This window comes from Cibotium barometz, chromosome 23, assembly GCF_041138505.1.
Source record: "Cibotium barometz isolate CiBa-2024 chromosome 23, ASM4113850v1, whole genome shotgun sequence".
Taxonomy (NCBI): domain Eukaryota; kingdom Viridiplantae; phylum Streptophyta; class Polypodiopsida; order Cyatheales; family Cibotiaceae; genus Cibotium; species Cibotium barometz.
This window is the reverse complement of record NC_141068.1, coordinates 49,345,865-49,373,260: the sequence shown is the minus strand read 5'-3', so window position 1 is coordinate 49,373,260 and position 27,396 is coordinate 49,345,865. Positions and strand designations below refer to the sequence as shown.

Below are 27,396 nucleotides of genomic sequence, written 5' to 3'. Positions count from 1 at the left end.
TCTGCTTGCTTCAACCTAACTATTTGCACATTTATCAGATAATAATAATTTTGAGCGCTTCAGTTTGTTCTTGGCAAGCCTTTTTTGGGGTGGTTTAGCTGCGATTCAAGGTAATTTAGCAGTTTTTCTTTAATGCATAAGGGCATTATCATTGCAAATTTGTACATAAGGTTACTTATTTTTTTGTTCTTTTTTTATTTGTTGTAACATGATATGATTCTGTCATGACTACACTCAATGATTATAACCGTAAATTTGTCACTTTCTTTGATGCTTACAAGAATTTTTCCTCACAAAGTCAAGGAACCATATGTCGCCATCTCACTTAATGGTTGTAAATTGAGGGTTTCTGCACCCTGTTTTTCCAGGGCTAAAATGACTTATTAGATCAAACACATAACATAAAGACCATGCCTGTCTTGAGCTAAATCCGTGGTCTAGCAAAAGAAAGCATCCAAGAAAACATCCTACTAATCAAATAGTAGATTTGTGATATCAAGCATCAAATACTTTTAACATCAGGTTAATATCTGCAGATGCCAATTATGACTTATCTCATGCAAGAAAATCGCCACATATCTAACCCCTCTCTAAATAGGCAACGGAAGCCGCCCCTGATCACGTAGTAAGCTGGGCATTGAAGCATAGTGTGCTTTCTGGTCTCAACTCATGCATGTCACATACCAAGCATACTCGTAGCTCTTGATGCCCTCACATGGGTGATACCTCTCTCCCAGCCTTGATCTGGAGGCCCTGATCAGGGTTCTCTATGTTTGGCAAAACCGTAGAAATCTCATAAAGTCTCTTTCACTACAGGCCAAACTCTGATCCTTAAAGTTAATAGGTCTTTACCATGGCACGGACATACATGGGGAAGGAGCCAGCTCAAGCACCCTGCAGGGGGAGAAGCCAAGCAGTTCTATACCATGAAAAACATACCTTTTCTGCCACCTTGAATTTTTTGAGTTGAAAAATGTTTATTCACTCACTTGTCGATGTGCTTACTTTTTTAATGTCATTATTATCATTTTTTGAGGGGCGGCAGCGGGGAATGGAGGACCATTTTCTTGTCGGCCCCCTTGCCCTTCGTACATGCATACATACATACATACATACCATGGATGCATACATACATACATGCATGCATCCATAACATGCATACATAGCATACATACAAGTAATTATACGACCGAATTTGGTGTTTACCCACCTGAAATATACATCGCTAATATACTGTTTGTTTCAAACTGCAGACATCAAGATTCAGTGCCCTAGTGGGTTTGCCCTTGTGAACAATTGAATTATGGAAAGGCTTGACAATATTGAGTGTCGTGGAATGCTAGATGTAGAGAGATCATTTTTGATTGAGGACAATGGTAGAGATGGGTTCCAAGGTGAAGAGTTAAGTGATTATGAGATTGATGTGGAGGAGTTGGAGAAACGGATGTGGAGGGATCGCATCAGGTTGAGAAGATTGCGGGAGCAACAGAAATTGAAGTACCATGCTGGGGGAGGGAAAGACGAGAAGTCTCAGGAACATGCACGCAGAAAGAGGATGTGTCGAGCACAAGATGCTATTCTCAAGTACATGCTTAAAATGATGGAGGTATGCAAGGCCCAGGGCTTTGTGTATGGCATCATTCCGGAAAAGGGGAAGCCTGTTAGTGGTGCATCTGAGAACATTAGAGGATGGTGGAAAGAGAAGGTCAGATTTGACCGCAACGGACCAGCTGCGGTGGCGAAGTATCAAGCAGAGCAAGGTGCATTATCAGAACTTGAAGCTAGTGTGGCAGTGGTTCGGACACCTAATACCCTTCAAGAGCTTCAAGACACCACCTTGGGTTCCCTTTTATCTGCACTCATGCAGCATTGTGATCCTCCACAGCGGCGGTACCCTCTGGAGAAAGGTGTACCACCACCATGGTGGCCTAATGGTGATGAAGAATGGTGGCCCCACCTGGGCTTGCAGAAAGGGCAGGGTCCACCTCCATACAAAAAGCCACATGACTTGAAGAAGGCTTGGAAAGTAGGCGTTTTACTGGCGGTCATCAGGCACATGTCTCCTGACATTGCCAAAATTCGCAAGCTCGTCAGGCAGTCAAAGTGCTTGCAAGAGAAGATGACAGCCAAGGAGAGTGCAATTTGGCTAGCTGTCTTGAATCAGGAAGAGGCGCTGGTTCACCAGCAAAGTAATGTAGCAGGTCTTTTGAGCAGCGGCATTGCATCAGCAGCTGGATATATGGCACCTTTTGAGTTCAACAGTACCATTGAGTATGATGTGGAAGTTGATGATAAATTATATCAAACTTACCAAGCTCAAGATGGCAAAACTTTGGACTCGAATTTGCTTACCGTACGGCTTCCCAAAAAGGAAGAAGCTGATCTAGATGATGAGTTAATGGCTTACTCTGACCATAGCTCAGTTGTTGTGCATGATACTGTGCCTGTAGAGCTAGGAAGAAAGAGGCGGTCTTCCGGGGAGCTTGCTGGTGCCATGAAAGAAGTATATACATGTCCATATAAGCAGTGCCCATGCGTCAAGAAGAGCAATGGCATTTTCAATATCTTCCAGCACCAAATGGGCTGTTCTTGCAAAGTGAACGTACACACTCCATCATCGCACACATGGGAAAGTGTTAAGAGTTCATTGAATTCTGTCTTCCTTGGGCACCCATCCCATACAGATCTGCCTACTGATAATTCATTGTTCGTGGAGAACACACTGTCAGTCTCGGAAAACTCTGGTCTCCTACTCACTGGTGGGGAACATGCTTTTCGTGGTGGTCTCCAGCACTGCAGTCAAGCGAACATGGAAATCAATAGGACTGCTGTTAGTAAACACTTGGCTTTCTTAAGTGGGTATGATGGTCAGCAGATGGATGCCACAAGGTTTACTAACAAGGGTGGCATGGGGTTTGGGGAAGGGTGTGAGATGGCTTACACTCAGAGCAATTTTCAGAGACCTCAGGAGGACCCATTTCTGAAAAATAAAAGCAAGGTGCTGGATTCTTTTGATCATAATTTTGATGTAAAGATGGCTGAAACCTTAATAACACTCCCTTATGATAAGGACCCACTTTGGTATTTTGGAGCATAAACCTTTTGGTAAGGATGAGGGGTCTTGACTGTACCATAATCATGACACACAGTATTGCAAAGCACTGAACTACTAGGAGGATAGAGGTCCCAGGGGATCTATTGAGGGCCTCACTGTAAACTGCATGGACTTGTGAGACTCTGCTGCATGTATAACAAACACGGTAAAGAATACATATTGCTTTGGGTTGTGAATTTTTTATTTGAGTTATTTTGACTTTGGGAGCTGTTTTGTGATGACTTGGTTGCATCCATGGTTGCTTTTTGACGGATGTGATGCCAGTTTTTTTGAGCATTTGGGCCGTAAAATACTTGCAAAATTTTAAAATGCCCGTAAAAAATTACACTAAAATACCAAAAAACTTGCTATATTTCACCAAACCTGTCAGTTTTGAAGGGCAAGTGTGCCCGTCGAAAATCAAGCCTAGGCTCAACTTCCATCACACCTGTGTGGTTGATCAAGTTTGTGAAGAGATTTCTAAATGTACCGATTTCGGTGGAGTCACAAAACGCTTGGCCAACTTAACAGATTGGCTTCTCAAATTCTCAACCAAGTTAGTTGGGCCTTATTTGAGCATTTGGGCCGTAAAATACTTGCAAATTTTTAAAATCCCCGTAAAAAATTGCACTAAAATACAAGAAAACTTGCTATATTTCACCTAACCCGTCAATTTTGAAGGGCAAGGGTGCCCGTCAAGAATCAGGCCTGGGATTGAACTTGCATCACACCTATGTGGCTTGACCAAGTTTGTGAAGAGATTTGTAATTGTACCGATTTTGGCAGAGTCACAAAATGATTGGCCAACTTTACATATACGCTTCTCAAATTTTGGACCAAGTTGATTGGGCCTTTTTTTTTTTTTTTTTTTTGCATGTTGTAGGTATGCTGAATACATCTCAAATAGTGCTTTGGGTTTCGTTTTCTGTGTTTTCACGCCACTTAACCAGTTTAATCAGCCCATTATTCTTCTAAGTTTAATCAGCATTATGATTTTAAACATGCACACAGGCAGATACACAGATTGAAGTGTACAACAATTCAATATCAATTAACCATAAAACTAGCAAGGATTGCAGACAAGCGTTGGAGGAAACATCATCAGATTGTCAAGTTATTTCCACTTACAAAATCAGTCAAAGGAAACATCATCTTCTCTTTTGTGAGAAAAGTTTGAAGCAAATTATATAAGTGGTGATGTTGTTTGTTGTTTACACTCCTATCTCACCTTCCCCTATGTCTACTTCTATCCACATGTCTTACTCCATCATCATTGCCATTGCTTTCCCTTCCCTCTAGGTGCTTTTGACTACTTTGCCCTGCTTTTCTTTTTAAGTTCAGTGCTTGTATCTATCAGAATTGCCTACCCTGGCCTCAACCTTGTCTTCAGGTTCACAGCCATGTTTAGCCAAAGTCGGGGCTGCTTCACTTTCTCATGCTTGTAGTCCTTCTTTGAATTTCCTCATTGTTATCAACATACAAGATGATGTTTGTTATGTCCGATGCTTGGACATAACGATGCTAGTGTTAGAGACTATCCAGACACAGTTCTTATAGTAGTGTGAACTAGTTATTGGGCTATATAGTTGGGATTGTGGCTTATTTGTGATCAAGTTCATGTGTGGAACTCTCCCTTGGGAAAAGGGCTTCCCAAGGGACCCAACTTGTGGTTAGCAGATTGCAGTTGTGAGAACTTAGAGCGCGTGGTATGGGATGTGCATGCCTTGAGGGTGTGGGCTTGCCAGGGTTGTCTCGATGGGGGTGGCTTATCATTGCGTGTGGTTGGGTGACGAGTGCACCCCTTTATGTTTCCTTGTTTGTATGATGTATTTGTTGCAGTGGCATGGACATGCTTCTCAGGCATTCAAATGTGAGTATTGGTCTTGGGTGGACACACATGTAAGTGAAATTCTTACTTGGGGTCTTTCATTTGGAGCAAGCCTGTGGTTGGGTGACGAGTGCACCCCTTTTATGTTTCCTTGTTTGTATGATGTATTTGTTGCAGTGGCATGGACATGCTTCTCAGGCATTCAAATGTGAGTATTGGTCTTGGGTGGACACACATGTAAGTGAAATTCTTACTTGGGGTCTTTCATTTGGAGACAATTAATTCAGTTCTTCTTGAGAGGTTGGTTGTTAGAGACCAAAAGGCTAGTAGGCTAGTTTGAGCTCTCATGCCATGGATATGGCTGATAGCACGAAGAGTGTTGACCTTCAGAGTGCAGATACTGTTAAGGGACAACTCTTTTGTGGAATTATGTCTAAAATTTTGGACCTGCCAGATGGCTTACTACCTGCAAGGGGTGTAGACCATAAGATTGAGCTAACTCTTGGGGCACAACTAGTTTTTAGGTAGCTTTACAAGTTGAATCAATCCAAAGATGATGAAGTTGTGACCTATGAGGGGTGTAGACCATAAGATTGAGCTAATACCCAGGGCGCACAACCAATGTTTAGTGTTACGTCTAGGACAGATGCACACTAGCGTAGAGTTAGACTGGAGGCTAGACATGGGATGCCTGGCCGGGAGATACCCCTAACATGGGAAGATGCTTATAAGTGGAGGCATAGTTATAAGTAATTTTAGGGTTGAAAGCTTATAGAAGCACTAGAGCTAATTATAAAGCCCAGTGGCCTATATAAGTGAAACCTAAGATTATAAGTTATCACGATCCTTTAGTATGACGTCATTGAGCATGGCCCATCAAGGGTTTTCACATGTAGGGTGTGTGACTTGGTGGTATTGGACACTAGGTCTTACTATGGGGGATCTTCTCCAAGGATGTAGATATGGCCTCCAACTTGGGGGAGGACTCTATGGTTGGGAGGTGAGCCTTAAGCTTTTCTCCTATGCGGTTCCATATTGGATAGTTCTAGGGCTTGGTCATGGGGGACCTTACATTTGGTGTCAGAGCCTATATCTAATGTGAAAGGGAACCTTGTGGTGGTTATGAATATGTATAGGAATCTATGGGTTCTCCAGATGAGGGAGAAAGAAAACCCTACAATCGCTATGGATCACCTTATGTGCATGAATTAATAATGAAGCTTTTTACCTTGGGGTGAAATTAGTATTCATATAATTCACTTTGATATTCATATAATTCACCAAAAGGCAAGTTGATGATCCTTAATGACTCCAAAAGTTTAGGGTAGACTTCAAACTCCTCATAATTCACATGAATTTCAAAAGAAAAGAAAGGGGGTTGGAAAATACGTAACTCATAAGGGGGAATGAGGGGGTTGAATCTAGCCCCTTATGGTTGGAGAAAAAGCATGAGCATTCATCAAGACATTTTCATCCCCTAAGGATGTTATATATATGTTAATATATCCATGTAGTAACTAACATTTATATATATATATATGTTAACATCCATGTAGTGACTAACATTTTTATATTATACACAGTTAACAAACTAGAGCAAAAAAAAACCATTCCTTCTAGTCATGTTTAAGTGTTTCTAGTAGGCTCTAGATGTTCACTTTTTATTGAAAGAAGAATATGGTTTTGTACTCAAAAGAATGATAAATTTGTTGGCATTTATCTTGAAAGACCAAACAAAATTCCTTGTTGGTTCATTAATAACCAAAGCTATCTTATTTTCAAAGGTATTTTTCATACAAGCAATTGGATGAATTCTTAATCTAAGATCAACAACAAAGAAGACACAAGGACTCTTCAAATGGAAACCCAAAAGTGTTTATTTGAATAAAGTATAAAATTTAATGAGATTATTTTGAATAAAAAGATTATCACTTAAAATTTATTTTAAAGTTGGCCTAATATCCCAACGTGAGAATAGACATGAGCACATACATATGCCACCTATTGTAGTAATGAGAAGAGATATTGAGGTTATATGTGCTTTTTTATAATGGGGTATTGGAAAGAACCTTAATATGATAAACTAGAGAGTATATTTAAATAGTTAGGGCACATCATTAACTCTATCTATTTTGAATGATGAAAATGTTTAGCCTCAATTAGAATTCTTTTTGTCTCTATCTCTATCTCTCTCTCTCTCTCTCACTCACACGCACACACGCACACACGCACACACACATACACACACGCACATGCACATGCACACACACGCACACACATGCACATGCACATGCACATGCACATGCACATGCACACACACGCACACACAAGCACAAGAACACAATTAAAGGAGCACAAGAATCAAGAATTGGCAAAAGATCTAGCAGCTTACAAAGAAGGGAGTTGGACAATATTTTGTGAAGGAAAATCCCTCAATGAGGACTTCCACAAACTAAAACCAATCCACCTTTAGTTGAGGTGAATGCATTTCATACCTGGCATTATAGCTCCATTGGTTTACGAGTAGGGTCTTTCCTTTGAGTGTTTTTGCTTTGTCGAACCATAGATTGGGCTTGAGACCTCCATGGTCCTGTTTTTATGTATTTGGTATCATAGGCCAATTTAAGCCTTCCACAACAAACATCAATCCCGGGGGGTTCACGTATAATAAAAGGGGACGTCACCTATATGCATGAACCTAAAGAAAATCCCCTATATATGACGCTCATAAGAGGATAACACCCCCCTATTTAAGCTCATAAGGATACCTTTAAAAATGAGCATGTCACCCCCCTTCTTTATATCTATGTTTTTTCTCTAGTATTTACACACCCCCTCTCCTTAAATTAAAGTATGTAACTTTGAACCTTATTGAGTGAACATAAGTACTTCATGTATGCTACCAAGAAATATATGTTAAGGATTAGGAAACCATCATTGTAAATCACCATAACCTACTTGAATCATTATTGAATTATGTTGTGATCATTTCTTGATATCATTAGATCATTACCAACATGCACCATGAAAGTGATGTGAAACCATGACACAACATACACATGGTGTGCAAAATATCTTCCCAAGAAATTTCCGAAGTAGTTGCATGGTTTTTGATTTGAAACGATTCTATGGGTTAGCTAGGGCATGCCATGCGAGTAACAAAATCTTGTGCACTTATGCTTCACATCCAGAGGGGTGAAAATAGCATTGTGAGTTTATCTTTGATGCGCTCATAAGCCTCTATTACAAATGTGGGAATTGATTCTTGAATTTTTGGCTCAAATGTTGTCGAGGCAGTAGATAAGACTACTGGTTGGTTACCATTGGGGTTATTTGAATATGCAAGCTCTTGTGTAGGTGTTGAATGCACGAGAGTGGTTGAGTGACTTGCTTGGTGTTGCTTGGGCCTCCATTCTTGTGGAACTTTAGGCGAAGCTGTTGGGGTTGAAGTCGGTGGTGATGCTTTCTTTATGTTGTTCGATTTTGGTAACCATATAATGGGATTACCATTATAGTATCCTTGTTGTTGAAGCACATGCACAAGCACCCATCTTTGATGAACATTATAAGTTGGTTGGCTGATGCTTTTGGTGCTGAGACTTTCTTCTTTGTGCAAGCTTAGGGGACTCTGAGATGTTCTTGGGAATCCAAGCTTCGTTAGTACTTTAGCAGTACCTTTGTGCTTGGAGTTATCTTTTTGGTACCCATACTTGATGACTTGGTGGAGTTCTTTGAGGAACCCACATAGGCTTTTGTGGACGGTGTTGTGGAGTACTTTTCTTTTTCCTTTGCCTCTGAGTGCTGTGTTGAGGAAGAGGCTTTGACTGTCGAGGCACCCCAATTTGATTGGTGCCCTTGTAGTATCCTTGAGCTACAAGTAGCTGTTCTCCACCCACATCTTAATACCATTAAGATACCTTGATTTTGAATGTCTTGGTGGAGTTTTCTTTTTGGTTGATGTGCGGAAGATTTGGGGCCCTCCTTGACATTGGTTTACATTGAGAATGCAGGTTTGAGTCTCATGGTGATTTTTGATGATGAGGCTAGAATCTCTTGTGTGGAATGGCTGTCGTGATGAGGCTTTCGAGCATGTGGTTATCTCCTTTGGTGGAGGCTCTGGGGCTTTTCCTTTGAGTTCCTTGTTAGAGATAGATGGTTGCGTGGGAGAACTTCTTCAGAAATAGCTGTTGATTGCGAGGTTTCGGCCTTGAACTTCGTTGTTGGTGAGGATGGGGTTGAAGGAGTAGATGCTTTATCGGAGTCAATCGTTGACGCAGATGGTATGTTATTGTGTAGAGGGGCTTCTGTGTGGGAAGAGACTTGTAACCTTTTGCGTTTAGCATCATAGAAATCCATTAAAGTTTGATCCTCTTCCATGCAATATGGTATTGTCAACTTTTTATCTCGTTGACCACCATGATGACTCTATCGCTAGTAAAGCACATTGGTGCTTGGGCAATAATAGTCCATTTATTCCCCAAGATAAAATCTACTTCCAACACATACTCAACTACAAAAAACTTGCAAGTAAGGGGGTTAGTTTCAATATACATTGTATGTTCAAAGTACCCCAAACATGGCATGTTTAAGTCTTGTGTAAATGGAATTCTTTTAGGATGAGCCGTGAGTGTTGGTTGACCTAACAAATCCCATAACTTGAGGGTCATGAGATTTATTTTGTTCTCGTGTTGGATAAAGCTGTGCTTGAATGTGGTTATTTTATTGGAAATTTCCAATCCAACCAGAATCCTAGGGATTTTTTCAGTAAGATATGTTGGAAGTTCCAGCTCCTCCAAGGTCTCTTCCTTCCATAATAGCAATTGTACATTGCCTGCAGGAGTATTCAAAGTGACTGTTTGTATGGATTCATCTATTGAATACAAGAAGTCATGTATCCAAGTTCCACCAAGGAGGACATCATACTCAAGGGAATGTAGGGTAACATGGAATGTAAATTCCACGTCTCCACTGAATGTTTGAGTAGCATAGCTAAAATAACCTGGAACTTCAATGTTTTGTCCATTGGCTCCTCTTGCAAGACCATTGTCTATAGGGATAAGTTTAGGTTGTCCCAATGACACCCAAGTGTCAAATGTCATGATGCTACTAACTCAAGGGCTACTCAACGCGCGTTTGCGCTTAATATCATTGCATGTAGGAAAATCTAACCATACCATGATAGAATCTTCCAAGGGAACCATAGATGTTTAAGTTTTTGTTTCAGCTTCAGATCCCATCTCGATTTCATATTCCTAGTCACTTTCATCCTCTTTTTGGCTCTCAGCTTTTTCAAGAACACTTTTTAGTATCATGTGATCAAAGGTTTTACATATATGTAGTATAGAAAAATAGGTGCCTTATATGCACAATGGGGATTGGGATGGTCATAGTGATTGCACTTAACGCAAGGCATTTCATTCCTCACTCGTAGAGGCATTAAGGATGTTTGGTTTTAAAGGAGCTCATCTTCTCTTAGAGATGTCGATTGAAAGCTTTTAAGCTTTAGGGAATGACAATTCCAAGATCCATCTTTCTTTTGCCATTGCTTCACTTGGTTTAGATGAGGAACAACTCATAGCATGATCATTTTCCAGCATGTTTTCATCTAAACGTACTGCTTCTTTACAACACTGATTGAATGTTTCCAGGTTGGATACAATGATCAAGTTATGTAAGCTGTTTTTCTTTAAGCCCATCATGAAACATCTCTTCAATTGAAAATCGTTTAATTTTTTCCATGACTCACATCATGAGTCCAAGAGTTTTATCCAAAGGATAAAGTCTCTAATGGATTCATTTGGTTTACACACAATTGAATAAAGTTCTTTTGCTACACTCCACTGATCACCTTGTCTGGAAAAGTCGTGGGGATAAAGGCTGTTTTCAAGGTTCTGAAGTTGGTATTAATTGTTGCCGGCATCATGTGATGAACCATCGACTAGCCTTTCCCTCTAAGAATAGGTTCAATGCATGTACCTTGGTGGGACAGTTGGGATTTCCAAAGGCTTCACATCTCTGTTCAAACATTTGTATGAACTGTACAGGATCTGTTGTTCCATCGTATTTGCCCATGATTTTGAAAATTTATATGGCCGTATTTTTGTATGAGTCACTGAGGCCGTATGTGAGTGCTCTTGTTGGGAGAGACTCACTCAGTCCTTGGGCTACCCCCTCCCTAGACTAGTCAGTATGTCCAAGGTGTGGGCATCTAGGAAGGGTTGGTACCTATAGGATTTGTGGAGATGTTAGGTAAAGGACCAAAGCTCGGTGGAATTGAAGTCACATGGGGTATAAAACCCGATGACACGCTTGTTATAGGCATGGCCAATGGTATTGGGAGGTGAATTTGGGGCATAGATCTCAATGGCTCGAAGATGTCAGGCATTGGGTTCAGTCCTTGTGTGCTCCCTGGCAATCCCTCTATCGTTGCCACATGTCTGATTGCCTAATTGCTCCTTAATGAGCAAGCACATGTGTTTCTTTTTTTTCTTTTTTATATTTTCTCACAGCCTGTATAGCCTCCAGAGGCTTGGTGTCCTCTTCGTTGGGTCAAACAAGTGTCCGTTCGCCTTAATTAGCTTAGGCATTATATGCACCGTGAACGACCTCTTAGAGATAATTTTTTAAAAAAAGTGCATGCTAGTAACTTCCTAGATGGAAGAGGAGATCCTAAAATCTATTTCCATCACTGTCTTAAGATGAAAAAAAATAGAAATTTTTTTCCTTTTTCGTAGCACGTTTTTGAGGGTGTTAGAGAGACTACGCATTAGAGTTCTCTCTCTCTCTCTCTCTCTCTCTCTCTCTCTTCAATTGTTCTGTGTTGTGTGTGCCTCTCACATGCACACAATCTATTTTCTCCATTGTGTGTGCCTCTCTCCAAAAAAAAATGCAGAGATATGAGAGAGAGAACCATTGAAAACTTATCTCTTTCTGAAGCTCAATCACGCGTGGAGAAGCAAAAGGACAAATCACAATGCTACTCCGATACTAATGTTACATCACCATAATCGCCGCCATAGCATAAGAGGGGCAAGAGCTCATGTTCACCACCCAACCATAGAGGAATGTGGATAAGTATCCACATTGCTGGCTTATATAGTGGCCTACCTGCCCACACTAGCCTAACTGCCCAGGGTCCTTTGACCCGGGCGCCTTACCCCTAAACCCTAGACACACTCGCCACATACAGTTCAACATGTGGACTCCATGTCTGGTCGAGCTCCATCACCACTACGAGTGACTCACGCATGCCGTTTATTACAGGCTATGTGATAAAAAGTGTGTCCAGATCTAGATCCAGATCGAGAGAATGTCCAACCAAAAGAAGCATCCAGTGTCAGGATCAGGAATTGGGATCCGAATAGGACTCTGGAGAAAATAAAAAGAGAAGAGAACAAAATACAAAATTAGGATGTATATATGTGCACAGAAATCGAGGAGCCAGTTGGTAGCAGCATGGAGGTGGCAGGAAAATCGAGGTTGTCAACACCTAGAAAAAGAGTGCATGGATGAAAAGGGAAATGTGTCGCGTTGCCTTCGCCTATTCTCAGCCCAATCATTAATGACATCGCAAATGGTGCAACAAACACTCATGATCAGATTCATGAAAGGGATTTGGGGAAATCATTAATGACATCGCAAACGGTGCAACAAACACTCATGATCAGATTGTGAAAGGGATTTGGGGAAATCATGGAGACGTTGAGTAGTTATGGTCTTACCCAGGGAATGTGTGCATCACAAGACAACCGCCGGCTACCTCTCCATCAAAAGCCTAATTCTAAAATCATTGTACAAAAATTTCTTACTACCTTGCACTCTAAGTTTCTCTATTTCTAAACTCTACTTTCACCCATACCTTCTGTCGCTCAACCCTAGCACACCCGAAGCCAAAAAAAATGGTGAAATTTGAGTACCTCTCATCCACCCCATACAAAGAGGCAGGCAAGCATGCCCACTGGCTAGAGAAGATGGGATTGAAGGAGTTTGCAGAGCTGCCCTGGGAGGAGCTGCAATAAAAATTCAAGTCTACGGAGCACGTGGAGCAATTGCATAAATCAAATATTATTATGCTTCCATTAGGTGAGAAAAGAGTGTTCAATCCTCTCTATGTGGCCGAAGTATTCAAACTCTCGCTGAGGGGGAGGCTGAGGTCAAGCCAGCCGATGAGGATGATTTAATTAAGGAGTTTGGTCCACTGGAGGGTAAGGCCAAAGAATTCAAGATCACAGGCACGATGGATAAAGATCGATAGAAGAAAATGCGCTTTGTGGTGGAGATGATCAATCTCACCCAAAGCCATATTGCATGTCAACAAGGAAGGCCTTTGGCATGGTGAAAGCAACGAAAGCAGGAACGAAGGTGGCGTGGGCTAAGGTGCTTGTACAATAACTTGAAGGATCAAATTGGAAAAATCAACCGCCCAAACACCAAATTGAAGATTGGCCCATATCTAACAGCACTATTCAATGCAAAAGCAAGAGCTGAAAAGGAGAAGAAGGAAGACCAAAAAGAAGATGCAAGGCCCAAAGAGGATGTAGCTGAAAACCCCCAGGAACAAGCAGGTTCCGGATAGGGAAAGGAACAAACAACCTCACGGATGAAAAGGATCTTTGAGTTTGGTGAAAAGAAGACGAGCAAGAAGGGGAGAACTACCAAGGAGACAGGAGCAACGGGGTAGCAAATAGCTCAAGGAGGACTTGGCCGACATTGGCAAGTCCATCTTATCACACCAGCTAAAGCAGCGCAGCAGAACAAGAAGTAGAAACCAGCACAAGTTTGTAGCTAGGGCAAGCACAGTCTGATCTGCCTAACTACCAACCAGAGTTGTAAACTTTCTGGAATCCATTGTTGATACAGACTGGGTGCAAGGAGCTCTCAGCTACTTACAACATTGCATGATTGACATTAGGGGAATTTTGGACTCAACTTTGGGCCCTCTAAGAAGTGCCAACTAAGCCTAGAGAGAGATAATCCAAAAAGCCTAAAAAATAAGGTGAAATTGATTTTGGTGTATTTTCTCTTGGCATTTTCTTGAGATATAGAAGATATATTTCTATTTTTAAATGTACATAAAAATGATAGAATATTGCCAGTTCTCAAAGTCTTCAATTTGATCATGTACTATATATACTACGTGAATAATAAATTGGTCAATTCTCCAAGTTTAATGGCTTATATCTCAAAATTGAAAAGATGCAAGGGGGAAGAGAGCTTGAGCTCTTGCAAGCACACACACACACTCACAAAACCCTAATAGAGAACACACAAGGTGAGAGGCTGAAAATCTTCTTCTTCTTCACACAACACTCAACACACCATATACATAATAAGAGTACTCATAATATGAAAGGTACTCAACCAAATACATACACAGGTTCTCTATATTGTGAACCCGACTAAATGAGCTTGCGCTATAACTATGCCAGTCTCTAGAATGGCTGTCACACAGCCTGTCATCCCACTGGCCGCATATCACCCAAGATCTCACCAACCATGCCAGTGGTGTAAGTGTGGGGCCTATCCCCCAGGCGGGTCATCAGTGTCCACCGCCTCACTAGACGAGCTCAATATCTCAACACTCCCCCTCGAGCTCAACTCCATCTCATGTACACCAAGCGAAGCCCTGAATCTGCGGAGCTTCTCTGTACCCAATGCTTTGGTGAAGATGTCAGCTACCTGATCCTCTGTGCTGACATAAACAAGGTCAAGGTCTCCTGTGCCAAGACCTTCTCTCTTATGAAATGGTAGTGGACCTCTATATGCTTCGTGCGAGCATGAAAGACTGGGTTCCTGGCCAACTGTATACTGCTAATGTTGTCACAGAAAATGACAACTTGTCTATCCACCACCACTGATAGACCCAAATCTGCAAGTAGCTTTCTCAACCAAGCTACCTCACATGCTGCCATAGCAGCTCCTCTGTACTCGGCCTCTGTACTGAATAGAGCAACCATAGGCTGCTTCTTGCTGCTCTAAGTCACAGCAGCACTCCCCAAAGAAAACATGAATCCACTGGTAGATCTTCTATCTGAGATACTACCAGCCCAATCAGCATCTGTGTACCCATGTACAGTCTCATAGAATAGTCCACAATGCAAAAAGTAGACCTCACATACCTCAGTATGCGTCTCACTGCATCCAAATGCGGTTTCCGTGGAACCTGCATAAACTGACTCACCAACCCAACAACATAGCTCAAATCTGGTCTGGTGATCATCATATAGATCAAGCTTCCTACTATGCGCCTATACATAGTAGGATCCTCCAAGATCTCTCCTGAATCTGCACTCAACTTGCCATTCTGATCCAATGGCACAGAAATAGGTTTACAGCCTGTCATACCATACTTGGACAACATGTCCAAACCATACTGTCTCTGCAGTAATCCAATACCATGTGGTGACCTAATCACCTCAATGCCCAAGAAATATCTGAGCTCTCCCAGATCCTTCATCTCAAACTTCTGTCTAAGCAAGATCTTTACATCAAAGATCTCTGCATCATGGTCCTCCGTAATGATCAAGTCATCTACATAGATGACAACAAGTACAACCCCTCTATCACCATGTCTCACATACAGCGAGAAATCTGCATTGGCTACATGAAAGCCAATAGTGACAAGATATTCAGAAATCTTGTCAGACCATGCTCTTGGTGCTTGTTTTAAGCCATACAAGGCTTTCTTCAACCTGCAAACATGCTCGGGGTGACCCACATCCTCATAACCAGGTGGCTGCAACATATACACCTCTTCTTGCAAATCCCCATGCAAGAATGCATTCTTTACATCCATCTGATGTAAAGACCATTGCTTTGACGCAGCCACTGCTATCACAACTCTCACTGTTGCCATCTTGGCAACTGGGCTGAAAGTTTCCTCATAATCAATGCCATATGTCTGCGCATATCCTTTGGCTACCAATCTAGCCTTGCACCTGTTTATGCTTCCATCACTGTTATGTTTTACTTTGTACACCCACTTGCATCCAATGGCTTTCTTGCCTTCAGGCAATTGCACTAAATCTCAAGTCTCATTTCCATCTCCTCATCCAATAGCTTTCTCCCAACACACATTTCCAACAGCCTCATCAATGCATGTGGGCTCAACAACCTGCACAACCTTTGCCATATATGCATAGTGATGTGCCACATAACCATCATAGGTAAATCTCTGCACAGGATTTTTCACTCTCCCAGATCTTCGCAGCTTTTCATTCATGGCTTCCATAGCCTTCTTTACACCTGGTGTTCTCATAGCTGGGATCCCAAGCTCCTCATCAAGGCTCATATCTGAGCCACTAGACTCTCCATACAACCTTTGCCATATATGCATAGTGATGTGCCACATCACCATCATAGGTAAATCTCTGCACAGGATTTTTCACTCTCCCAGATCTTCGCAGCTTTTCATTCATGGCTTCCATAGCCTTCTTCACACCTGGTGTTCTCATAGCTGGGATCCCAAGCTCCTCATCAAGGCTCATATCTGAGCCACTAGACTCTCCATCAACATGAGAATGCCCTACAGAAATGTCAGGCATACCAAGGTGCTCAACCACTTTCTCTTTTCCTTTACGTGATGTACTAATCACATTTGCAGGACTGGTGTTATGACGCAGCCTGCCACTCCATGGTCTATCAACAGACCCACTAGATGAGGACTCTCCTGGTCCACTCAAAGACTGTGATTGCTGACCTGCATTCTATGCAACCACACTTCCACTCACATCCATCAGCCCCAACAGCTTCTTTTTCAGCAGCATACCAGCTGCTCATCTCATCAAAGACAACATCCCTGCTTACCCTCAACTCACGTGTAGCAGGGTTATAACACCCTTTTGCTCAAGGGAATATCCAATAAACACACATTTTTCAGCTTTCGGGTCCAGCTTAGTTCTCAGCTCATCTGGCACATGTACATATGCAATGCATCCAAAGACTTTCAGATGAGACAAATCTGGTTTTCTGCCAGTAAACCTCTCCTCTGGAGTTACATCATGTATGGCTACAGTTGGAGTCCTGTTCATGATGTATACTGCTGTAGAAATAGCCTCAGCCCAATAGCTATGCGGCATATTCTTCTCTTCCATCAATGCTCGCGCAATCTCAGCAATGTGCCTGTTTTTCCACTCAGCAACTCCATTTTGCTGTGGAGTGTATCTGCATGTAAACTATCTCCGAATACCATTCTTCTTCAAAAATTCAGAGAACTCATTGGAGAAGTACTCTCCCCCTCCATCTGACCTTAGGCACTTTACATATTTCCCTGTTTGCTTTTCAACCAAAACTCTGAAATTCTAAAAGTGAGTGAACACCTCACTCTTCTCTTTCATGAAATATACCCACACTTTCCTTGTGTGGTCATCAATGAAGGTCACATAATACCTGCAGCCTCCCATAGATATGGTCTTCGTAGGACCCCATACATCTGAATGCACAACATCTAGTGCATTTCTGCTCACATATCTGTTACGTGGAAACACATGCTTTGTTTGCTTCCCAAATTGGCATGCTTCACATATTTTCTACATACCTTCCACTTTAAATTTTGGCAGCCCTGTCACAATTCCTTTAGTCTGCATCGACTTCAATCTCTGCACATTCACATGTCCAATCCTTTTATGCCAAATGTTTATGTCTGCAACAATTCCTGAACCGTTTGCAAACATCGCAGCACTCATTTCAGGCATGTCTACATTCAATGTAAACATTCTGCCCACTCTGTTGCCTTTTGCAACCAACCTGCACTTGTCTTTAAAATCTTCAACATAACAACCATCAGGGTTAAACCGAACCTGCAAACCCTGCTCAATCATCTGGCCAACTGAAACTAGATTCTTTGTTATGTTCGGAACGTGAAATACATCTACAAGGTACTTCACTTTGCCATCCTGCATAGACAATGGCACATCTCCAACATGGGCAATTGGATGAGCAGTGTCATCCCCTGTTTCCACAAAACCTGGTCTTTCCGGGTTTTTCATCTCCTTGAACCACTCCCCATGACTTGTCATGTGGTTCGAAGCACGTGAATCCACATACCATACATTATCTTTTTGTGCTGCATCAACATTTTCAGACATGGCATTCACGACATGCTGCATAACAAACAACCTTTCATTATCCTCATTATTTCTGCTTGAGGATGCATAGTTGTTTTGCTGCACTTTCCCATTTTGCATGTCAACCTGCTTCTTATAACATTCTGCCTACACATGTCCAGGCTTACCACAATAATAGCATTCACGTGCATCATTATACTGCCTTTGCCAATTTCCACGGCCTCTTTGACTCCCCCTGCCTCTAAATTTGCCTCTTCCACCTGCGTGTTGTTGTTGTTGTTGTTGTGTATTCTGGGACTGTTGTTGCTGCTGCTGCTGTCCATAATTCTGATTACCTGTTCGGCCACCTCCTTGACCGCGTCCACGACCTCCTCTACCTCGTCCTCTTCCTACACTCGTGTAGAAGGCCTGTTGCTCTGAACTGTTTTTGCTTTGTGAAGACTGTTGGTCTTCACCCAAGCTCTTCTCTTCGATAATCAGCATAGACACCAAATCTGTAAAGTTGGAAATGTTTTCCCGAGTCTGAATGGACGTCTTGAACGCCTTGTATTGTGGCCCGAGACCACGTAGACAGACCTCCACCTTATCATCATCATCTACTGACACACCAATAGATGCAAGGGATTCCACAATACCCTTTATCTTCAACGCATAGTCATTCACAGACATGCTCTTTTTCTCCACAGTATGAAGTTCATTCTTCAACTGTATCTTACGTGCCTTGGTATTTGTTTCATAAAGCTTTTCCAAGGTGTCCCACGCCTCCTTGGGGGATTTGGCATCCTGAATGTGCCCAATCATGGTGTCCTGTATACTAATGGAGAGCCAATACATGACTTTCCTGGCTCCTTGGTTCCAGTCTTTAAACTCTTTCACATCTGCAGTAGTAGGATTTATGTCCGGTATCTCCGGTGCCTCTTCATGCTCACCTTCTATGTAGTCCCAATAGCCCTTTCCCATCAGGAAATTCGTCAACCTGAACCTCCAAGTATGGAAGTTATTCTTATCTAACTTCTCAGCCACAATCTGGGTTATCCCATTATTTGACATCTTGCCAAAAACACAATTTTACGAGAAACAACACTCTGGTTTGTCCTACACAAACTGCTGTATTTCCTACAGCGGTACTGTAGTACTCTCAAATGTCACAACCAGTGACCTCAATGTGCATACATACACCCAATGGCAACTGTAGACCTCTTTGCAGCACCCACAGTGTCTGCACAGTCAATCTGTCTTCCTGCAGTTCTTAAAACAGAGTTCTGCAGATAATCGATGACTTACCCGTAGTGCTCGAAATCGCCTGCTTTCTGAAAAACGGAGGTCCAGACGCGCCCGTAACGCGTTTTCGGCCTAGAATATTTTGTCCGATTGTCCGATAGGACAGTATAGTTGCCCTATAGCTTTACTCCCGCGAAGAAAGCTCCTCAACCAGAGATCGTTGCCGGTGCCTCCCGTAGAGCTCCCGACAAGGGTGTAGTCACCACCAAGACAAATAGGGAAGAGTAGTTGAAGCTCTTACCCTCGTACCGCTTCCTGTGGTTCTCTTACTTGCAGCTCAGCCCTTAGCATGAACCAGGCTCTGATACCATGAAAAGATGCAAGGGGGAAGAGAGCTTGAGCTCTTGCAAAGCACACACACACACTCACAAAACCCTAATAGAGAACACACAAGGTGAGAGGCTGAAAATCTTCTTCTTCACACAACACTCAACACACCATATACACAATAAGAGTACTCATAATATGAAAGGCACTCAACCAAATACATACACAGGTTCTCTATATTGTGAACCCGACTAAATGAGCTGGCGCTATAACTATGCCAGTCTAGAATGGCTGTCACATAGCCTATCATCCCACTGGCCGCATATCACCCAAGATCTCACCAACCATGCCAGTGGTGTAAGTGTGGGGCCTATCCCCCAGGCGGGTCATCAGTGTCCACCGCCTCACTAGACGAGCTCGATATCTCAACAAAAATCTCTACGTACAAGTCGAAATAGAATATTTCTTGAAATTTGAACCAAGGATCATCCAAAAATAGTTCGAGTTCCCTCCCTACAAGAAATTTCACCTCAAATTTCAAAGGTTTTCGACTTTCCTCCCTACAAGAAACTTTACCTCAAATTTCAAAGTTATTACATATTAAAGTTTGCAGGTATTGGTACCTTTAAAATCAAGGTTTTCCTTGCAAATTAGTTGGACTGCTTCTAAAGAAATGTTGAGGATGCAAGGGAAGAAAAACATAGATTTATGGATTGATGGGAGGTTATATCCAAAAGACCCTTTTAGAAACTCCACCCCCCCATTTAGGAATATGACATCTCTGTTTAACTTTGTTGGAGATGGCTATAATGGGCTCCTAGGATATACACATCATTTGGAAGCAACAAGCAATGTTCTTAAATTAGAAAGAGATTTGTTTGAGAAGGAGAACATTCATTTGAAGAAAACCATGGAGCATTGTGTGCAAAAGTTATTAAGCAATAAGGAAACCATTTCAGGGCTTGAAAAACAAATGTCTAAATTAAGACATAAGCAAACCTCATTAGGTCTCCGTAAACGACAAAAAAAACTAAGGGATATTGAGCAAATGAAGCTAGGAGGTGGTGGCATCAAGAAGAGAATACATGCAATCAAGTAAGCTCCTTTCTATAAACTGGTTTATTGTTTCTATTGTGATATTTTATGAATAGCAATCATTATTGCATACGTTCATGTATATCAATTTTTGCATTTCAATATGATATCAGATCATTATTGCACCCTGATAAAGAATCAACGACAGAACCTTCTGGCGCACATTTAAGTCTTCTTTTAGATCGCTAGTATGCAGAAGCATTGATGAACAAGAAGAAATATAAGAAGGTCTTAGAAAAGCAAATAGACGACTTTTTCAAAGATAATCAACTCAATCCACAGGACATCCAGGTAATACTTGATGAGGCTGGTATATCACACGGAGGGTACTCAGACATTTATAAGACTTTGCAGGAAAAGAAGGATTCTAGTATGAAAGGAGGATCATTATTGCCAAATCCTTTTTTGGTTTAAAAAAATGCGTAAACAAGTAAACGTAGAGGTACTGCAAGCACTAGGAATCCCATTTCATATTGAAGACACCTATGCTGCACCAACAGGAGATGTGGTCTACAATAGATACAATAATATTTTCTACGACTTGGAGGCCTTACAATCATATGATGTTTAGTTGTTTAAAGTTACTCCTGAAGAATGCGATGGTGTCCTCAAATTTGTGCTAAAGCTTGATGAGTGTTAAATTGTGAAGGAGAGAAAGTTAGAAAGGGTTACCATCACATTGATGAAGATGATCCTAGATGGTTTAGTGTTCAATCTGAAAACAATATAAAAGATGATCCTAGATGGTTTAGTGTTCAATCTGAAAACAATATATTGTCGTTGGGATCGTTTGAGGTAAAATTTAATAGACTCGGCGGATATGTTTGTGAAAAAAGAATTACATATAAAAAACACTAATGGGTGTTGCATTCCTATGTTTCTTATGTATTGCAGGTAGAATCAGAGAATTTTGATGTTCTGCATTGGGTCTTTCATAAGACATCGATACCCGAGATCATCAGGCGAGAAGAGAAATGGTAAAATCTTGGATATGGAAGGCATGGGACAATATAAGGTGGAGTGGCATATGGCGTACAAAGGTGTTTGATAAGAGGTATTGGAAGAAGGCACCGGATAGGCACTTGAAAGACCCAAACTTCAAGCCAATTCTCGATATTCCATTGTCAAGTGTCCACATTTGTACAATGCATGCTCTTTGCAGAATCATTGAAAAACTCTTGTTTTTATACATATGTTTTGCATGGACTCTACAGCCCAATACAGCAAAGGTTACATCCATCAAAGCACTAGAGAAAGTTCTATCAAACATTGGTTTGCATGATGGACATGCAAAAATTGAACAAGATGAAAAAAGGTCTAAGGATAGGAAGAATGTACCTAAGAAACCTTCCATTGGGGGTGTTAAAGCAAGAAGGTTTCTATTTTAACCAACACCAGAAGGTCGTAAAAGAAGACGATCAGTGCAGATCGTAAAATACAACAGATGGAAGTGCGTTCACAATGCAGTAGTAGACCATGCAGACAATGGTCAAGCAAGAACACGGAAAGCCAAGGTGTGGAAATCTCTAGACACTATGTTTAAGTTCTGTGACAAGAAAGTGTGGACGAAGGAGGACCATGAGATATTTCAAACAGTGCTGGATGAGTTCAAGAGATCAATGATTGATGCATGGACGGATCAACGCATCACCCACTATATGGTATTAGATTGATTATGCATTGAACTAGTTTTTATACTGTATATTAAAAAATATACTAATTAATGTATTCTTTTATTCTCTTGGAGCATATTATATACCATCTCACCCCTTGGTTTGCAAAGAAGTATGGTAGTTTATCAATATGATCAACCCAGGGAATGGAGAAAACACATTATCAAGCACGCTCTGGGTATTTCAATCATACAAGACATGGTGGAGGAGCAGAAAAAGCTAACAGTTTAGAGGAATTACATCAGTGGACATATAGGAAGCTTGTACACAAGGCCAAAAAGAAGCAGCAATTCAAAGCATCCCAAATTAATCAAGCAATAAAACTTGTGAATAAAGAAAGAAAACAAGATATATGGAGGAGATCTAATGCAAGTATTGGCAAGTAACAAAATAAATAAATGGGAAGATTTGGATACCCATAGATCCATGATTAACATTTCAAATTCAGAAATGATCATATGCAAAATTATCATGACATTACATGAGAGAGAATATTATTACAAGAGATAAGAATATACTACTACTACTTAACCTGCTCACTAACATCCTCGGGTGCATGAAGCCTTGCCCTTTTTGAAGATGGCTCTGCAACATCCTCCTGTAAACTGGCAAACTGGAGGAACCCTCGGTTTTGTGAATCTTAGAAGCTCCCTTTTGCCATAATCACTTAGCATATTGGGATCCTTAATCCCACATGCCAATCAATAAGCAATATAGGCTAAGTAATATTTACTCCTTAGTGCATAGACTCCAGGGCCCTGCCCAAAGATTCTCAATGCTAACTGCTTCTCCAAAAGCATGACTTTGTCTGCATTCCACCTGACGGGATATGCCCCAAGGTATCTGGATAATGTCTTGATTGCAAACAAAGGAAATTTTGCATTGTCTTTCAAGAATTTCTTGTGGAATATAATGAATTATGGAAACTTCAATCGGTTTATGTCTGCATTCCACCTGACGGGATATGCCCAAAGATTCTCAATGCTAACTGCTTCTCCAAAAGCATGACTTTGTCTGCATTCCACCTGACGGGATATGCCCCAAGGTATCTGGATAATGTCTTGATTGCAAACAAAGAAAATTTTGCATTGTCTTTCAAGAATTTCTTGTGGAATATAATGAATTATGGAAACTTCAATCGGTTTATGTACTCTCCCAGTGCTGAGTCCATTCTGACGCGTTTGCCTGCTCCGCAACGGAGAAACTCATCCTCAAACACAACCAGCTGCAAAACAATACTGTCGATGAGCCAACACAACAAATAGAATAAGCTACTCAGCATGATAAAAAGTAATTAGTAAACACAACTTCTAATTTTTGTCATTAACAAGTAAATCATTTGTCCATATATTGATTGTTGAGTTAGTGTCTTGGACCGTCGATGAGGACGCCCCTTCCCTTCCCATGTGTGAAATATTGTCTTTGCTGAATAGCCTGAAATTCCCCTTCAGTGGTGGGAAGGTTGGATTCATAGCTTTTTGCATCCTTGTACATCATGGATAATGTGTTGGTGGCAGTAGAATGGAACTCACTGTCCTTGACATTTGAATCTAATAAGATATACTTATCCGAATGTGGATCCACAAAATCTTCATCTTCCTCAAGATTCTGTGCAATGATGGCCAGACAGTAGTCTTCCCTTATGTCAAAGAGAGCTTGAATATCTGTAATTAACAAATATTCTTTGTTACCAATAGGAAATGTGGGGAGTAGTGGGGTTGGAATGTCCCCTGCTTCCTCTATCATAGAGGGTTGCTCGTCACCTAACCACTAAGGTGTCTTCTCTTCTAAGCACGTCAATATCCAATTGCTCACTTAAGTCCCTCTCTGCAGCCAAGTTTATCTCCTCTGCAATCTCTTGAACTTCATCTTCTGCTCTTGGAGGTTCCTCTGGCTTCTCCTCAAATTTTTCATTTGCAACTTCTTCATCCTCAAGTAGCACATGCAGGTAGCAGATAAATCCATAGTGGTAAGCAACAAGACGACATTTGCGATTGTGAATGGGACACTTACTGTGTGTCTTCTTCTTATCGTCTGGCACCTTTAAAACATCCCTATTCAACTTTTGTCTCAGTGGGTTGTTGAAGGCACGATATCATTCACGTGCACGTACTAGACGCCATCAAACATGATTGTACCACTCAAAGTGGTCTGCTTAAATTGCCGCCCTTTCTCCTCAAGATACGAACGAGCAAAAACGATCATGTCTTCGATGGAGAAATTGAAATTAAACATGCGTGAGATTTCAGGATGGCGATGATGCTATCGAACTTTATACAGGAAGTCGAACAACTTTTCATCTGGGGTTTCTTGAAGGCCAACATCAGACTCAACCTCAATCCCGAAAGGTTCCATCTACAAGCCAGGAAATATGTTAGGACGACAAAAGTTTTGTGTAAGATAATAAAGGATTAGCCAAGATCAGTATAACGTGATAAGCGTTCGAGAAATCTCATCGACATCTCTAGTCACGTAGTGATTTGATGAAATATTAGTGAGAAAATGAAATTGCAAGGAAAAATGTGCCAAAATCACTGCAACGCGATACGTGTGGGAGAATTCCCAAAGGAGTCCTCTCTTCACGTTATAGTGATTTGATGCAATATTTCAAAGGCAATGACGATTGTAAGAAAAATCACTACAAGGACGACATTAGGACAAATCACTATAACGCGATATGGGTGGGAGAGTTCTCACCGACTCCCCTCTTCGCGCTGTAGTAATTTGATCAATTATTTGTAATAAGGAAAAATTAATTTCTTAAAAATCTAAACGATGAAATCTTTGAAAAAGTAAAAAAAGAACGACAGTAGGACAAATCACTATAACGCGATATGCTTGAGAGAGTTCGCACCAAGACCTCTTCTCGCAGTGTAGTGCTTTCAAGAAATTTATGCAAGCAAATTACCATTATGGGCAAAATCACTACAACGCGATATGGGTACGTTAGTTCTCACCGAGATCCCTCTTCGCGTTGTAGTGATTTGATGACATATTTGGGAGAAATAAATTAAATTCTTAAAAATCTAAAAGCAGCAATCTTTGATGGAATATTTATAAAACAATTATACAACTTCGGCCAAATTGAAACACGAAAATATTCAAAAACATACTGTGAAATTCACTAGGAGAGCAAGAAGCAACCAACGAAGTTGACTATAGGAGAGCAAGAAGTAGGGTGAAGGTGATGACTGCGAGAAAAATTGCACGAGAGCAAGAAGCAACGAATAATGAATGTTGGTCACCTTTATCCATGGAAACTAACGGTCTGTACACGTGTGGCAGACATGCATGATGGCATACCACGTGCTCTGCGCACATATGATGACACATGTCAAAATTTGATTGATTGTAATCATCATGAGTATGGTCCCACGTCCTCCTTGGCACATGTGGACATGCTCTTTCGCACGTGTGTCATGCTTGTCCTCGGTAAATGTGGTACTCGTCCTCGGTAAATGTCAAGTGTCCTTGTCTTTTGCTGCCGTTTTGTTCTGCCTCCTTCAGCTACGTGTATTCCTCCGCCATGCCTCATCTACGCCATCTCTACGATTTATCAAGCAAGCATCCATCACTTCAACATTTTCCATGCGTAATTCTTTGGTAAGTTATTAAGTGTATTCCTCCGCCGTGCCTCATCTACGCCATCTCTGCGATTTATCAAGCAAGCATCCATCACTTCAACATTTTCCATGCGTAATTCTTTGGTAAGTTATTAAGCAATCACTCCTGGTCTTAAATGTTATATTCAATCATATATATCATGTTTTACCTACGTTCAGTGTGAACGGCCAAGTCACCTATAAGAGTCAAATGTAACCCTAAAATCCTCATTCTCATGTGTTGAATACAAGAGTGCTCTTGCCTTATCTCCTTGGTTTCCTTCTCCTGCGTGTGAGAGAGTGAGAGAGAGATCGAGCACTGTGTAGCGGCACGGCGGCGGCGGAGAGGCGGTAGAGCGACGACGGCGGCTCCTTCTTCACTGCGACGCGGGAATCCTTCACGGCGGCGGTTTGAGCGGTGAGTGACACACCCTTGCATTCTGTTAGAGCTTGCTTCCCTGGTTGTATGCTTGTAGCCATTCATGGCTCGCATACGGTGTTCAGCAAGTCCCCAGCTACGACATGTGCGGCAAAAGCGCACACTTCTTTTGTAACATACCCATCTTCACTAATAAAGAAATGTCCATGTAATAGATAAATTTATGAGTTTTTATGATATAAAAATCAATTATTTTATTAAATGAGTCATTTATACTTAGAATCTTCAAACTCTGAGCCCAAATTTAGAATCTACGCGCGATTTTACCCTAGTATAGGATTTTACAGCATCCAAAATGGACACCGGATCAAGCTTATACGTAAATTTCAATCATTTTTAGTTAAAAAGCGACGACCTTTAAACCTTAATAAATGCATGACCGGGCATCCGATTGACGAACAATCTGCACCCCAATGACCAGGAGAACCTCCTGGACAAAAAAAAAATCGCCCCTCGGGGCGGTCCGGCATGCAAATCGAGGCCGACGTTCCAAATTTGGGGACCCCGTCCCAAAATTTGGACCGTACATACTTACCAGGGTGCCCGTACGATGGCCGCACAAGAACCATAGGACGATCGCCCAGTGTGTGGTCCACACATACCGCTACGTGGACACCCATGCTGCCCCTGACCAGATAAGGTACATACGTACCACTCCTTTCCTTGTTAACCGACACCGTACCTTTCCCCTAGACCCATGCAGGCCACTGATCTACAGCCTTTGTTGGTACACCGTCCTTTCGTCCTTGCTTTGCGCAACGCCCGTACCCGCACCCCATAGTTATATAAACCCCCCGCGGGATGCTCCATGGGCAACACGCATTTCTGCGTAGCTTATGGTCTGCTGTGTCGCCGTCCATCCCTGTGCAGTATACTTGCTGTAGTACAACCACCCCTCTCACATCCCCTCATTTGCCACTTTTTAGATAAGGCAATTTTCCTCTATCCCCCTCTTGCTTAGGAGGCAGTGTCCATAACTCTTTCCCCCCCCCTCGTGTGAAGAGACTTACAGCAGCCCTCAACCCTTCTCCCCTTTAGCAAAACGTTTTTGTG

General features: G+C 41.6%; 1 pseudogene across 3 annotated transcripts in view; it reads left to right on the top strand.

Moving 5' to 3' along the window:
- LOC147626044 (ETHYLENE INSENSITIVE 3-like 1 protein pseudogene) overlaps positions 1-3,330 on the top strand; it is a 3,618-nt pseudogene extending 288 nt beyond the window's left edge. Inside the window, exons 2-3 of one of the 3 annotated variants that reach the window (XR_015268762.1) lie at positions 39-110; positions 1,254-3,330. The product of XR_015268762.1 is annotated as an ETHYLENE INSENSITIVE 3-like 1 protein pseudogene, transcript variant X1 (transcript). Of the gene's footprint in view, positions 111-1,253 lie in introns of all 3 variants that reach the window. The other 2 variants (XR_015268763.1, XR_015268764.1) reach the window with 2 other exon arrangements.
- Positions 3,331-27,396: the final 24,066 nt, after the last annotated feature.